The sequence below is a fragment of the Cricetulus griseus genome, chromosome 2, assembly GCF_003668045.3.
Source record: "Cricetulus griseus strain 17A/GY chromosome 2, alternate assembly CriGri-PICRH-1.0, whole genome shotgun sequence".
NCBI lineage: Eukaryota > Metazoa > Chordata > Mammalia > Rodentia > Cricetidae > Cricetulus > Cricetulus griseus.
Window position 1 is genome coordinate 241,241,055 of NC_048595.1, and position 15,950 is coordinate 241,257,004.

Sequence of the window (15,950 nt, forward strand, 5' to 3'; positions counted from 1 at the left end):
CAATCCATAACACCATAGAAGGTAGGTAAAAAGGAGGACCCTAAGAGGGGCACATGGATCACCCTGGAAAAGGGAAATAGATGAGCTCTCCTGGGTAGACTGTGTCTTTCTTTTGTGGATCTGAGACCATTGATTTGAGAGTTATCAATGAGCAGTATTTGTTGATTCTTGTTGTTGTGTTGCTGTGCAGTGTGTGTGTGTGTGTGTGTGTGTGTGTGTGTGTGTGTGTGTGTGTGTGTGTGTGTTTCTCCTCTTTTGCTTTACTGGCCCAGTATTACTTATTCCTTGTGTTTTTTTTGGGTGAGTTTAAACTTTTTAGACAGGAATTTTCATTCTAGAACCTTTTGTGGGTCTGAGTTTGTAGATAGACATTGCTTATATTTGGTTTGTGTTGTACAAAATGACTTATCTCTCCATGTATTGTAACTGTAATTGTAAGTGTTGTTGGGTACAGTAATCTAAGATATGTCGTTTTTTAGAACATCTTCTGCCCAAGCTTTTCTGGCTTTTTAAGTGCCCATTGAGAAGTCAGATGTTATTCTAAAAGGTCTGCTCCTATACTCAGCTTGTTTTTTTTCCTTGCAGCATTTAGCATTCTTTCATTGCTCTGTACATATAGTGTTTTCATTATTATGTGGCTAGAGGAATTTCTTTTCTGCTTTCATCTACTTTCCATTCTATATGCTTCTTACTTTGGCAAGTACCTCTTCTCTTGGTTAAGAAAAATTTCTTCTATGATTTTATTGAAAATCTCTTCTTATATTCCTATTAGTTTTAGATTAGATCTTTTCCTATATCCAAGATTTCTTAGATTTTTTTTTGGTGCAAAGGCTGTTTTTAAAGATTCATCCTTTTCTTTGACTGAGGTGTCCATTTCTTCTATTGTGTCTTCAATGCCTGAGACTCCCTTCTGACTCTTTTATTCTGCTGGTGAGGCTTACCTTTGAGGCTTCTTGTTCAAGTTAGTAATTTGTTCATTTCTAGATTTCCCTCAGTTTGTGTTTTCTTTCTTAATTCTACTTCTTCTTTCAGACCTTGAACTTTTAATTCATTTCCTTCCATTGTTTGTTTGCATATTCCTAGATTACTTTAAGGAAAATATTTATTTCCTCTTTAAATCCTCTATCATGTTCATAAAGGATATATTAAGGTCTTTTATTGTGTTTCAGCTATGTTATAATATGCAGACCATGCTACTGGTTGCTGGGTTACACTAGAGACACATTTTCATGGCTATTATTGATTCTGTTTTCACACTGGCATCTAGATATCTGGGTTTGGGGTGATTGTGATTCTAGGTGCTAATTTTTGGTCTTGTCTTTGTTGGGTGGGTGTTTTCTTCATTGGTTTCTCTAGTGCTCCCTTGTTCTTAAAAGAGTGTGGTGGCATTTCTATTTTCTCTTGGACAGCTGGGTCCCTATTGCCTATATGGGAAGACTGCAGATGAACCGCTTGCCAGTTTTATGAAAAAGGCTTCTGACCTCACTCCTGCCTCTGGGCCTTGTTTCTTTCTACACTGTTGTCACTTCTTCAGACTGTCTGACTTCAGCTTCATCCCAACCAGTGTCCCAGCTTCCATCCCTGATTCTACAGTGAGTTCTCCTCATGCTTGATGGGGCCATCTTTTAAAGGCATACATTGCATAACTGGATTTAGTGCAAGATCAAAAACAGGAAACATGCCTAGTACTGGAAATCTAGGAAACTGCACAGGCTTAGTTAATTTATGAATCTTAAAAACCTATAACCACCACTTTCCTAGACCAGAATAATTCCTAACTGCATTATAAGTACCTGTCTTTATTCCAATAGATAAGTATAGGTTCCATCCATCATCAAAGAAACAACTTTTAGTAACACACAGAGACCATTGTAGACAATCACAGCCAATCAAAATGCAAAGAAAAAGTGATCATCTGTTGCCCAGTCAAAACTGGTACTTCTATAATATAACTCTTGCATCTAAGGCTCAGGGTCCTCAGCAGGACTAGATGACTCAAAAGTCTGATTTGAGGATGTAGGTCTCTTAAAAATAACCAGATAAATATAATACGATGCCTCAATAATATGGCTACCTGAATAAGAACTCTGAATCATGAGAACACCAGTGGACATTTTAACACTGAAGACAGAAATCTAATAGGGCCCCATTTCAAGGCACCTAAGGAAACTAATGATAGCCCAGAGAGGGAGAATTAGTATTCCCCTGATTGTTTATCCAATATCAAGTGGTCATCCCTGAAATATATATATATATATATATATATATATTATATATATATATATATAGTTGTACTTACATGTTTGTAAGTATATACTGAATATATATATATTGTAAGTATATACTGAAACATATATATATATAGTTGTACTTACATGTTTGTGCATTTATATCTATGTATGCAAATTAACATGAATCTGAGTGAAGGTACATGGGAATGGTTGGAGAGAGCAGAGAAAGAAAAATATATAATTATATTTTGATTTTAAAATGAAAGCTACAGGGATGATTTGAGCTATCTACTCTTTTGTAAAGTACTTTAAGGTGCCATGTTTAATGCCTTCTTCTGAATAGTTCCTCCTCTAAAAAACTCCTATACTGGAATTCTGTTCATCTACTAAGATCTTCTGAAAACTATTGTGTCCCCTGTAAATTTCCCTAGGAAAAAGTTTACTTTTGGTAGTAGCAAATATAGTTTTAATGTATAATAACATGATACAAGGATAAATCCAGGTTATTTTTAGGAATATTTAATGTGTTTCAATCCACCTTTTAGAGAAGACATTGGGATATTAGTTTACAATCATTACTGGGATTTTCTCAGGATTGAAAATTATAGTCTTGGACTCTTAACCTCCTAGTCTTCTATGAACTCCAGACTGTGCCTCGCTCCTTGTCTATATATGCCTCTCATCTAGGCTAGATTTGTCCTGGGAGGGAGCAACACTGGAGCCTCCAGGCTACATTAGTAGGATTCCATAACTCCACGTAGAAAGAAATCTCCCAGCTTGTAACCTCCATGATAGTGGGGCTTGACTCATGAACAAACAGATTCCCAGACTCAGAAATCCAACACTTTGGCTATTACTTTAGCTCTGTTTTTAGTCTGATTATGTTTTTAGATATTTTACCAAGTCTAGCCCTAAAATCCAGTATTCACCTTGGTCTTTTCCTCTTCCTTAGGCATTCAAACACAAGCTCACTGGTTAGTCCACAATTCCGAGCCAGCAGGAAAGGAGCACAAAGGGCACAGAAAGACTTCTTGAGTTGAGACAAGAGCATAAAGCGATGAGAACACAACACAAATACAAAGCACAAGACAGCTTTGCTACTCAATGCTTTATGAAAGTGGACACAGAAAATCAAAATAGGTCAGCTATTTCTAGGTTTTCAAGTAGAGAGAGGAAAGCTACTTACAAGTACGTTTTACTAACACAGATTATTTTATTTTAGCACAAGGCAAGTGTGAAGCATCCATAACTGGTGATCACTGACCTTCCTTGGGATTTTGGCATGGTAGTGCTTTAGGGGAGCATAAGAAAATCTAGATAAGGAACAGAGGGAACTGGTTCATACTACAGTCACTTCTCTGAGAGAGTCACAACTGTGGAAATTTAGTTGCACTAAATTACTAATTACTTCTGTATTAGCATTCCAAATCCTAATGAGGCAGTAACCACAAGTTTCTGCTATAATAATAATTCAGCAATTCAAGGGAGGTCTGGCTCCCAATGTACAAGGTATGGGTGGCCCCTGGATGACAGTGATTGAGCTTGAAGAGAAGCTCACATCTGGGATTTCTAGCTGTGATATATGAATAAAGCCTGTGTGTACAAGGGTCTCTTCCACTAAGTCTTCAACAGGATGGGAACAAATGTTCACTGGACTTTGAAGCAGAAATGCACAGATATGCTGTGATGTTTTAGTATTGAGTGGCTGACTTTGTAATTCACACATGTGCCTTTGCCCTATATAAATATCAGGAGGGTTAAAAATCAGAAGGAGTAAAAGCACATAGAGTTGTCTATAATTAAATGGCAAAATTCACAGAGGTATCCCCAAACGGTGAAGCAAATGTTATTGGTTAGCCTTGTTTTATGAAACAGATTACACTTCTTTGCAGTCTACATCACATCTTCTTCTTTGTGATCCCATTGTGAGGGTGGGGAAGGTCAACAGCTCTATTGAATGCATGTTCTAATGTTTGCACTTGAACAGTCTATAAGAAATGGAATAATTATCTGACTTTACCTTATTTGGCCAATGCTCTATTACTTACTGTAAAACATTTTTAAAGTCTATTTGTTCTAACATCTAGATCCTACATTCATTGCTTTTTGACTTCTCTGCTCCTTATCTCCTTTAATTCTAAAAGCTTGATCTCACTCAGAAAAAAATAGAATAAATTCATTGCCCCATTTGAACCAGTTCCAAACACATATGCTTTTTATTATCTCAGTTTCATTACAATGTCCCATTATCGAATGAACAGTAATAGGTCCTTCTGCTGAAATCTTAGATAAAGGTGGTCTGTGCTTTCCCAAATTGTGGAAAGCTGTTGTTCTGTCAGAGAAGAGCCTTCTGTGAGTCAGTCCTGAGGTCTGTGCTTTGCAAGCATAAGTTAAAGCAGACCTGAAAGAACCAAGTCCCCATAGACACTGTTCATTGTTCGTTGATGCTCTGTTGTGACTCTGAGGGATCATTTGTGAGCAGCCTCCTTGGAGCAGATCATCAGTCTCTCTTACTCCTCAGATGCATTGATCTTTGGGGAGAAAGTGGCACAGTTGTGAGCACAAGGTAAGCAGACTGTAACATGGAAATACATCACGCCCCAAAACACACAGAGAAGCACACAGGCACCATTTGGGATGTCCATAAATCATCAAGGAATTCTTTACAAGTCTCTTCCTCCCTGTCAGTATCTATCACCCAAGGAACTATGGAAGCCTTAGGCAAGCAACAATTACTTCAGACTCTGCAAGATGGCAGGTTCACTGACACCCGCCACTGTAACTGATCCCACCTGAAATGTTATGAATGTCTTCCTTCCAAAGTTCCTGATATAAGCATCTCTCTAGCTGTGCCTCTGCTCACACACAACAGAATGAAAAATGATCAAATTTTTAAGACGCTCTTAAGAAAGACGAACTTTGTTTTAAAGTCCCTAGTAAACAGAGCTGTACAAGGTTCCAGTGATACAGTGTGACCCCAGGGATAAAGTGTGACTTTGCAATGACACAGTATAACTATGCAGTGGTACAGTATGACCTCCAGTGATACCATGGGACCCCAGTGATATAGTGGGACTTTGCTGTGACACATTATAACTTTGCAGTGATACAGCATGACCTCCAGTGATAATAGTGTGATTCCCATAGATACAGTGTGTCTGAGTGATAATAGTGTGACTCCTAGTGAAAATGTAACCCCCAGTGACATACAGTATGACCTTAGTAATACAGAATGACCCCTAGTGACACAATGTGTGACCCCCTCAGTGAGACAGTGTGAGTCCAAGTGATACAGTGTGACCTCTAGTGATACTGGGTGACCCCTGGTAATACAGTGTGATTCACAGCTTCACAAATGTTAAAACATGGGAAAAATCAACTTTCAGAACTCAAGGTAAAAGCTATCAGGAATTTTCCCTAAGCATCCACAGTGACTGTGCTTCCACTGAATATGGACTGTCACCAAACCCATGCCAAGCCAACAATATGGTAATTGGTTTAGACTTGTATCATCTGTGTTGTCATTCCTTCAAGAGCATAGGTTACTGGTATATATTAGTGTCACCTGAATACCAATGCCTTTGTTAGATTTAGGAGATGTCTCAGCTACATCTGGAAAGTACTGTTCCTGCAGAAGACCTGAGTTCAATTCCCAGTGTTGATAGTGAATGACTCACAAACATCTGATGCCCTATTCTGCACTGTACACACAAGTGTACAAATCCTCATGGTGTATAAACATCCAACCAGCTGGGCACACCTGTGAGAGATTTTTTTCTTTCTTAATAAAATAATTTGAGCTGCTAATCCGTATCTTTTAAGTAGGAAGATCCACCTTTAATTTGGGCTATACCTTCTGCTGGCAGTATATGTAAAGGGCATCAAAGAAGGAAACTTGCTTTCTTTGTCTGATTGTATAATGTAGCTCTTGGTAGCAAGTCCATTCCTCACACTAGCATTAAAGCCTACTTCTTTGGAATTCTGACATAATCTGAGGAACAGTTGCGGCATCTCGCCTCATCAACTGAACAACTACTAGAATCTTGGACAATCTGTTAGTAGATAGCCATTATATGTCTAGCTGGTCTACAGCCATTCCAATAAAATCCCTTTATATTTTATATATGTGTGTATTTACATATAATTTACACATATATTTATTTATTCATATGCATATGCATATGCATATATATTCATTATATAAAATCTGTTCCTCCGAAAAAATAAAAAAATAAAACAACAAGAAAGCCGGGTGGTGGTGGCATATGCCTTTAATCCCAGCACTCGGGAGGCAGAGGCAGGCAGATCTCTGTGAGTTTAAGACCAGCCTGGTTTACAAGAACTAGTTCCAGGGCAGCCTCAAAAGCCACAGAGAAACCCTGTGTTGAAAAAATAAAAAATAAAATAAAATAAAATCTGTTCCCCTAGAGAACCCCGATTAATACAGTGTAGGAGTTTTTCCTCTCACTGAGTGGAAGAAAACATCCTCAGCATGCAAAGGAGCTCACCAATGCAAAAAGCTCTGGGAGTCCAGTTGTTTGGGACTTAGGGGGAATCATATGTAGCCATGTATGCTTGATTAAGTCATTGGCCTTTGAGAACAAAACACAATCTCCAAGCATGTTGTGGAACACAGAAGTTGGGTCTGAGAATCCTGTTTCTAGGATAATAATTGTTTCTTCTGGCAAACAGCTCATACTGAGGCTCACTCAGCTGTCTTTACTCCCTGCAAGACTCAAGCCATTTATACAAACTCAATGAGGTTGAAAGTCACTTCATAGACATAGCGAACATGCTCTCCTTTCCTATACTTCAGGGAATTACAAAGGATTCAGAATTTCTATGCAAAGAATTGAGAGTTCAGATAAATGATTTTCACATCACTGTTTGTGAGCAAAGAATAAAATGACCTGATATTTTGGGACAATTGAATGAGAGAGAATATTTGTGTTTCTTCAGTAATGGGAAATGAGGAGTGTTGGATATATGAATACATTATGCTTTCAAGTCTGTTTTATATTTTCTGCATTCCTAATGTTTATTGATTGTTAATATTTGAGACTTATTTTCATTTGGTTTCTCTTAATTAACCTTTTATATTTTTTGTTTCCATGAAGTAATTTTAAGGAATATATGTATTTCTATTATTTTTTCACATTTTTTTCTTTGTCTTCAGTCCACTATTTAATCCATTTATTACAATTTAATTTCTCTGAATTTTTCTAGAAAGTTAATTTGGTTATTTCCATAATGTCCTATTTATCAGCATTATTAATTATTATTATTATTACATAAGTTCTATTTGTATCACTACTAAGCTTACTTATCAAAGCACTAATTTAGACATTTCTGAAACAATCTTTTATGTTAAGGTGTAGTATCTGGTCTGATTTTAATATTTTTAATGTTTTTATCTCATACACAAGAGTGTTTTACATCTCTATATGTATTTGCACATATGAAAGCCTAGCAACAGTTGTGAACCACCATGTGGGTGCCGGCAGAAGACCCAGGTTCCCTAGAAGTAAAACAAATGGTCTTAACCACTTAGTCATCACTCTAGCTACCTGATTTTGTTAGTATTGTGTGTAAACTTTTGTCTTTGTTCTTGCTTTTAGAATAGACTCTCTTCTGACATATTGAGCATGAGTATAATCCTAGCAAGATAGTCATAATTTGGATTCCACTACAAAGTCATTTGTTTTCTGATTTTCCTTAGAATCTATCAGGTATATGTTTTCTTCTCTGCTTTCATATTTATATTTATCAATCCTAAAGATTATAGAAGAATTTAGGGTATTTGTTTACAAATGAGGCTACTTAAAGGTCACAGTATATCAGAATTGTACATCTTACAATCACACTTGAAGAGAGACACTCACAATAGACCTTAAAGAAGTGTAGGGATTGAATATGTGCATTCCTTCAAGTCTTACATGTTGAAACCTAAGTCACAAAGTTTAAGATGGTATTAGGAAGTAGTCTTTAAATTGGTTAGATCATGAGTTCTCCACCCTTAGGAGTGGAAGAATAAAATCAAGGGCATTACATGACAGTATTCAGAGATCCACCTGGATCTTATATCTTTTTTGCCATGTACAGCTCTAGCGATGTTGTGCCATATTGGGATCAGAGACACTTAAGCCTTCATAAGATAATTTACTAGTGTCTTAATTTTAGACTTCTGAGACTCAATAATTATAAGGAAAAAAATTGTTCTTAACAATTGTATTGTCTCAGTTAGACTTTTACTAGCAGGAATAAATGATGTCAGAGAGCTATTTATTTAAATTTTGGATCAAATATGTGTAATCAATGAGTGATTTGATAATTTCCATGTGGTTGTCTTTCTAGTTTGCACTATAGGAGCTGAGAGTTGTGTCTATACACTAGTGTCCTAAACCAGCTCCAAGCCTGGAGTAAAAGTGAAATGGAGTAAAACCAACAAGAAGCTGGTTGGGTACATGAAATCCCGGGACAGAACTCGGGCCTGTCTCAAATATTCAGGGAAGCTGAGAGCAAGCATCATACATGAGGTTTCAAATGCTCAGTAGCTGTCATAAAATCCAAGGACATTCCATATCTTAAAATTATTTAAGGAGTCCCAAGAGGATTAATAAATACAAATAAAAGGAAATGTAACTAAAAATAGAAGAAGTTAACTTCTAAATGCCTGGCTCAGAAAATAATTGTAAAGGGGGAAATGGAATATAACTGGGACATTAACAATGTGTTAAATTACAAGGCAATTTTTAAAAGGAAAGCCAGTGCTATAAGTAAGATCCTAAGCAAAATACTGGGTATAGGATATTGGAAAAAAAAAACCAAGATTTTAATCAGAAAAAATTTACTTTAATAAAAAAGAATTAAATAATATTTTCATATGTTTATCTCAGACAAGTAACCAACTATCTGATGACAAATTAAATGGATAACAAAAGGTAAATATTAAAGAGAAAAATTTTATCAAATTGTTTAATTTCTTGATTCTTAATTGTCTTTTCTGGAACAAATCATTGTAATACATAATTTTTTCATTTTTCTCAGGATATTCTAGATATAACCTTTGCAAAAGCAATGCTAACACAGGGGGACTGAGGTTACACACATCGTTAGGAAGACACATTTGCCAGGTTAGTCAATCTCTGGTATTTGAAGACTTGGATCTGGGGAATATTTCCAACATACCTTGTCATTCTTAGGACATTCTACATGTGGCTACAATTTTCCTGCAAAGAATAACATGTGGTAGGGGGGTTTCCTTTAAGAATCTGGAATTTTGATACATGTCAGGTTGTGTTATCTATGTAATCAGTCCCATGACCTCCTTGAAGATAATACTTAGAGAAAGTTAACAATATATAGTTGGAGAGACAGCATGACCTGTATGGTTATAACCACCTTCATATTTATCTATTGCTTTGTCCATGATAAAATTTAAAGAAAAATTATGTTATGGGTCTTTTCTAAATTTTATGGCTTCTTATATTTGTGTTAAATTGGTGATTTTTCTCTGGGCAAATGTCTTCAAACAGCAGATGAAAAATCATATAAGGCCAGGGGCTGTTGCTGGTTAGGGTTCTGCTGCCCTGCTAAGGGACACCTGTGGCCTGGAAACTCCTCGCAGGATCTGAACTCGGCAGGATCCAAGACAACCAGAGACTACCAAGGCCCTGTAACAGTGCCAACTCCATCCACCAGAAGAGGACAGGTATCAGAGTATTGGAACTATTTGCATCTACCAAAAGGGAACCTTGGTCCTATACCCACCAGGAGAGGAAGAGATTCCTGCTACATGCACCAGAAGAAAAGATGGGAAGAAGAAAATATAAAAGCACATTCAACAACAACAACAACAAAAAAAAAACAATATGACACCACCAGAGACTAGGGACCATACACCAGCAAGAACATCACAATGCAGATGAAGCAGAAGAGAATGTCCTTAAAATCTTCTTCATAAAAATGATAGGTGCCTTGAAGAGGACATGAGAAAATCCCTTAAATAACTGGAAGAAAAAACAAACCAAAAAGTAGAAGATATCAACAAATACTTCTAGGAAACACTTCAAGACTTAAAAACTGAAGTAGAGACAATAAAGAAAGCACAACCTGAGGAATTGCAGGAAATAGAAAAGTTGCAGGTAAACAATCAGGAACTACAGATACAAGCATAACCAACAGAATGCAGGAGATGGAAGAGAGAATCTCAGGAGTTGAAGATACACTAGGAGAAATAAACACATCAACAAAAGAAAATCTTAAGTCCAGCAAATCCTTACCAAAAACATCCTGGAAATATGGAATACTATGAAAAGACCAAACCTAAAAATAATAGGTGTGGAAGAAGGTGAAGAAATCCAACTCAAAGGCGCAGAAAATATATTCAACAAAATCATACAAGAAAACAACCCCAACCTAAAGAAAGACATACCAATGAAAGTACAAGAAGCCTATAGAACACCAAATAGACTGGACAAAAGTAAAAGGTCTCTCCACCACATAATAAGCAAAACCCCAAACATACAGAATAAAGAGAAAATACTAAGAGCATCAAAGGAAAAGGGTCAAGTATCATATAAAGGTGAACCTATCAGAATTAAAGCTGAATTTTCCATGTAAACTCTGAAAGCCAGAAGGTCTTGGATAGATATTCGACCTACACTAAGAGACCACGGATGCCAGCCCAGACTGCCATGCCCAGCAAAACTTTCAATCAGTATAGATGGAGAAAAGAAGACATTTCATGACAAAACCAAATTCAAACAATACTTATCCACTAATCCAGCCCTACAGAAAGTTCTGGAAAGAAAACTGCAACCCAAGGAAGTTAACTACAACCAGTAAAATATAGGCAATAGAAAATACCACTTTGCCAACAGTCAAAAGAAAAATGGGGTGGAAACAAACACATAATTTCATCACCACACCAAATCCAAAACAAACAAGAATGAACCATCAATGGTCATTAATATCTTTCCATATTAATGGTCTTAACTCACCTATAAAAAGACACAGGTGAGCAGAATGGATAAGAAAACAGAATCCATCCTTCTGCTGCATACAAGAAACACACCACAACTTCAAAGACAGAAAGTACCTAAGAATTAAAGGTTGGGAAAAGATTTTCCAATCAAATGGACCCAAGAAACAAGCAGGGATAGCAATCCTAATATCAAACAAATTGGACTTTAAACTAAAATCAATCAAAAGAGATGAAGGAGGTTGCTTCCTACTCATCACAGGAAAAATACATCAGGACAATGTCTCAATTCTGAACATTTATGCCCCCAAAATTATGGTATCCACATTCATAAAAGAAATATTACTAAAACTCAAATCACATATAAAACCGCAGACTTATAGTGGGAGACTTCAAGACCCCACCCTCACTACTGGACAGGAACACCAAACAGAAACTTAATAAAGAAACAAAGGAATTAATAGAAGTTATGGCTCAACTGGGCTTAACACACATCTGTAGAACATTCCATTCAAGTACAAAAGAATGGAACTTCTTCTCAGCGCCACATGGAACCTTCTCAAAAATCAAAAACATAATTGGCAACATAGCAAGCCTCAACAGGAACAAGAAAATTGAAAGAACTGCCTGTATCTTATCCAACCACGATTCTGTAACTTAGAATTAAAAAAAAAATTGCAGAAAACCTACAACACATGGAAATTAAAAAATGCCCAATCGCACAATTCCTGGGTCAAGGAAGAAATAAAAAAATCAAAGATTTCCTAGAATTCAATGGGATTGCAAAACAACATACCCAAACCTATGGGACACTTTGAAAGCAGTGCTAAGAGGAAAGTCCATAGCCTGAAGTGACCACATGAAGAAACAGGAGAATAGTAACACTAGAGAATTAACAGCACAAGTGAAAGCTCTAGAACACAAAGAAGCCAATACACCACGGAGGGGCAGATGCCAGGAAATAATCAAATTGAGGACTGATATCAATAAAGTGGGAAATAGGAGAACAATACAAAGAATCAATTTAATGAAGAGTTGGTTTTTCGAGAAAAACAAAAGATAGACAAACCTTTATCCAAACTTACAAAACAGCAGAGAGTGAACATGCAAATTAATAAAATCAGGAATGAAAAAGGGGGCAAAACAACAGACACAGAGAAAATCCAGAGAATTATCAGGTCATAGTTTGAAAACCTGTAGTCCTCAAAATTCAAAAATCTATAGTAAATGGACAATTTTCTGGACAGATTTCACTTACCAAAATTAAATCAAGAACAGATAAGCAACTTTAATAGACCTATAACCCCTAATGAAATAGAAGCAGTCATTAAAAGTCTCCTAACCAATAAAAGCCCAGGACAAGATGGCTTCAGTGCAGAATTCTACCAGAAATTCAAAGAACAGCTAACACTAATCTAATTCTCCTCAAAGTTTTCCACACAATAGAAGCAGAAGGGTCATTGCCAAACTCTTTTTACAAGACTTCAATTACCTTGATACCCAAGCCACACAAAGACACAAATAAGATAGAGAACTAAAGACCAATCTCCCTCATGAACATTGATGCAAAAATACTCAATAAAATACTGGCAAAATGAATCCAAGAACACATCAGAGAAATCATCCACCATGATCAAGTAGGCTTCATGCAAGGGATGCAAGGATGGTTCAACATACGAAAATCAATCAATGTAATCCACCATATAAACAGACTGAGGAAAAAAAAATCACATGATCCTCTCACTAGATGCCGAAAAAACCTTTGACAAAATCCAACACCCCTTTATGATAAAGGTCTTGGAGAAATCAGGGATAACAGGAACATACCTTAACATGATAAAAGCAATATACAGCAAGCAGACAGCCAACATCAAATTAAATGGAGAGAAATTTAGAGAATGCAATTTCTCTAAAATCAGGGACAAGAAAATGCTGTCCACTCTCTCCATACCTCTTCAATATTGTCCTTGAAATTCTAGCTAGCACAATAAGACAACAAAAGGAGATAAAGGGGATAGAACTCAAAAAGTAAGACATCAAACTTTCACTATTTGCAAATGCTATAATAGTGTACGTAAGTGACCCAAAAAACTCTACCTGGGAACTCCTACAGCTGATAAACATCTTCAGCAAAGTGGCAGGATAAATGATTAACTCAAAAAACTCTGTAGTCCTACTATATACAGATGATACATTCGGGGAGAAAGAAATCAGAGAAACATCACCCTTTTCAACTGCCACAAGCAACATAAAATACCTTGAGGCAATACTAACCAAAAAAGTGAAAGACCTGTATAGGAAGAATTTTGAGTCTTTAAAGAAAGAAGTTAAGGAATATACCAGAAAATGGAAGGATCTACCATGTTCTTGAATAGGTAGGATCAACAAAATAAAATTGGCAATCTTGCCAAAAGCAATCTGCAGATTCAATGCAGTCCCCATCAAAATCCCAACACAATTCCTCAAGGACCTTGAAAGAACAATTCTCAACTTTATATGGAAAAAAAAAGACCCAGGATAGCCCAAACAACCCTGTACATTAAAGGAACTTCTGGAGGCATCAGCATCCCTGACTTCAAGCTCTATTATAGAGCTATAGTCCTGAAAGAATCTTGGTATTGGCACAAAAATAGACAGGTAGACCAATGGAATAGAGTTGAATATCCTGATATTAACCCATATACCTCCGAACACCTGATTTTTGACAAAGATGCTAAATGTATATGATTGAATAAAGAAAGTATCTTCAACAAATTGTGCTGGCATAACTGGATGCTGGCATGTAGAAGACTGCAGATAGATCCATGTCTATCACCATGCACAAAACTTAAATCCTAATGGATCAAAGACCTCAAAGTAAATCTAGCCACACTGAACCTATCAGAAGACAAATTGAGAAATATACTTGCATTAATTTGTACATAAGACTGGTTCCTGAACACTACACCAGTAGCACAGACACAGAGACCAACAATTATCAAATGGGACCTCCTGAAATTGAGAAGCTTCAGTAAGGCAAAGGACACAGTCAGCAAGACAAAACAGCAGCCCACAGAATGGGAAAAGATATTCACCAACCCCACATCTGACAGAGGGCTGATCTCCAAAATATACAAAGAACTCAAGAAGCTAGTCACTGAAATACCAAGTAATACAATTAAAAAGTGGGGTGCAGAACTAAATAGACAATTCTCAATAGAGGAATCTAAAATGGCTGAAAGACACGTAAGAAAGTGTTCAACATCCTTAGCCATCAGGGAAATGCAAATCAAAACAACTCTGAGATACAATCTCACTCCTATCAGAATGGCTAAAATCAAAAACACAATGACAATCTATGCTGGAGAGGATGTGGAGAAAGGGGAACAGTCCTCCACTGCTGGTGGGAGTGCCAACTTGTACAGCCACTTTGGAAATCAGTATGGCAACTCCTCAAGAAAATGGGAATCTGTCTACCACATGATCCAGCTATTCCACTCCTAGGCATATACCCAAAGAAGCACATTCATACAGCAAGGACATCTGTTCAACGATGTTCATAGCAGCACTATTGTAATAGTCAGAACCTGGAAGCAACCTAGATGCCCCTCACCTGAAGAATGGATAGAAAAAATGTGGTACATCTATACAATGGAGTACTACTCAGTGAAAAAACTATAGAATCTTGAAATTGGCATGAAAATTGATGGAACCAGAAGAAACCATTCTGATCAAGGTAACCCAATCACAAAAAGACAAACATGGTATGTACTCATTCATATTTGGAGTTTAGACACAGAATAAAGAATTACCAGCCTACAATCCACATTGCCAGAGAAACTAGTAAACAAGGAGGACCCTAAGAGAGACATACATGGTCCCCTGGAGAAGGGGAAAGGGTCAAGATCCCCTGAACAAATTGGGAACATGAGAGGAGGGGGGAGGGAGCTAGGAGAATGAGAAGGGGAGAAGAGGAGGAGGGCATGATGGAGCAGAAATATTGAGTCGGGGGAAGAATAGAAGAAAACCAGAAAGTAGATACCATAATAGGAAATAGTGGGAAATTACCAATACGGAGTCAGGTAGAAATATAAGGGTATTTAATAGGGAAAAGCCTTACTTACAGAGCGACCTAGCCAGCCAGCGTGGCAGCAGCCTGTACAGCAAGAAGCAAAGTGAAACCAAAAGAGCAAACACAGTCACACTATGTCACTCTGACCACGCCCTCACAAGCGTGGTCAGACACACCTGTAGCCAGCCCCTAAATAGGCGTGGCTACAGCTTCCCCTACAATAGAGGAAGATATTTCAGGTTTACAGAGAAATCAGGCTCTAGGGAAATGTCTGGAGAGCTACAAAGATGACACCAACTAACAATCTAAGCAACAGAGGAGAGGCTACCTTAAATGCCCTCCTCTGATGAGATTGATTACTGACTTATATGCCATCGGATAGCCCTCATCCAGCAGCTGGTGGAAGTAGAAGCAGACACCCACAACTTATCACCGAACTGAACTGGAATCCAGTGGCAGAGAAGGATGAGTGATGAGCAAAGAGGTCCAGACTAGGCTGGTGAAACACACCCACAGAAACAGCTGACCTGAACTCAACAGGGAGCTCTTGGTCCCCAGACTGATAGCTGGGATACCAGCATGGGACTGATCCAGACCCCAGGAACTTGGTTTTCATTGAAGAGACCTTGGAAATCTATGTGACCTCCTGTAGTAGATCAGTACTTATCCATAGCATAGTTGTGGA

The 15,950-nt window shown here is 37.4% G+C and overlaps 1 long non-coding RNA gene across 1 annotated transcript; it reads right to left on the reverse strand.

Moving 5' to 3' along the window:
* Positions 1-4,424: 4,424 nt before the first annotated feature.
* LOC113831251 lies at positions 4,425-15,374 on the reverse strand. Its single transcript, XR_003482830.2, has 2 exons — positions 15,318-15,374; positions 4,425-4,762 (listed from the first exon to the last, which is right to left on the reverse strand). It is a non-coding gene; the product is annotated as an uncharacterized LOC113831251 (long non-coding RNA).
* Positions 15,375-15,950: the final 576 nt, after the last annotated feature.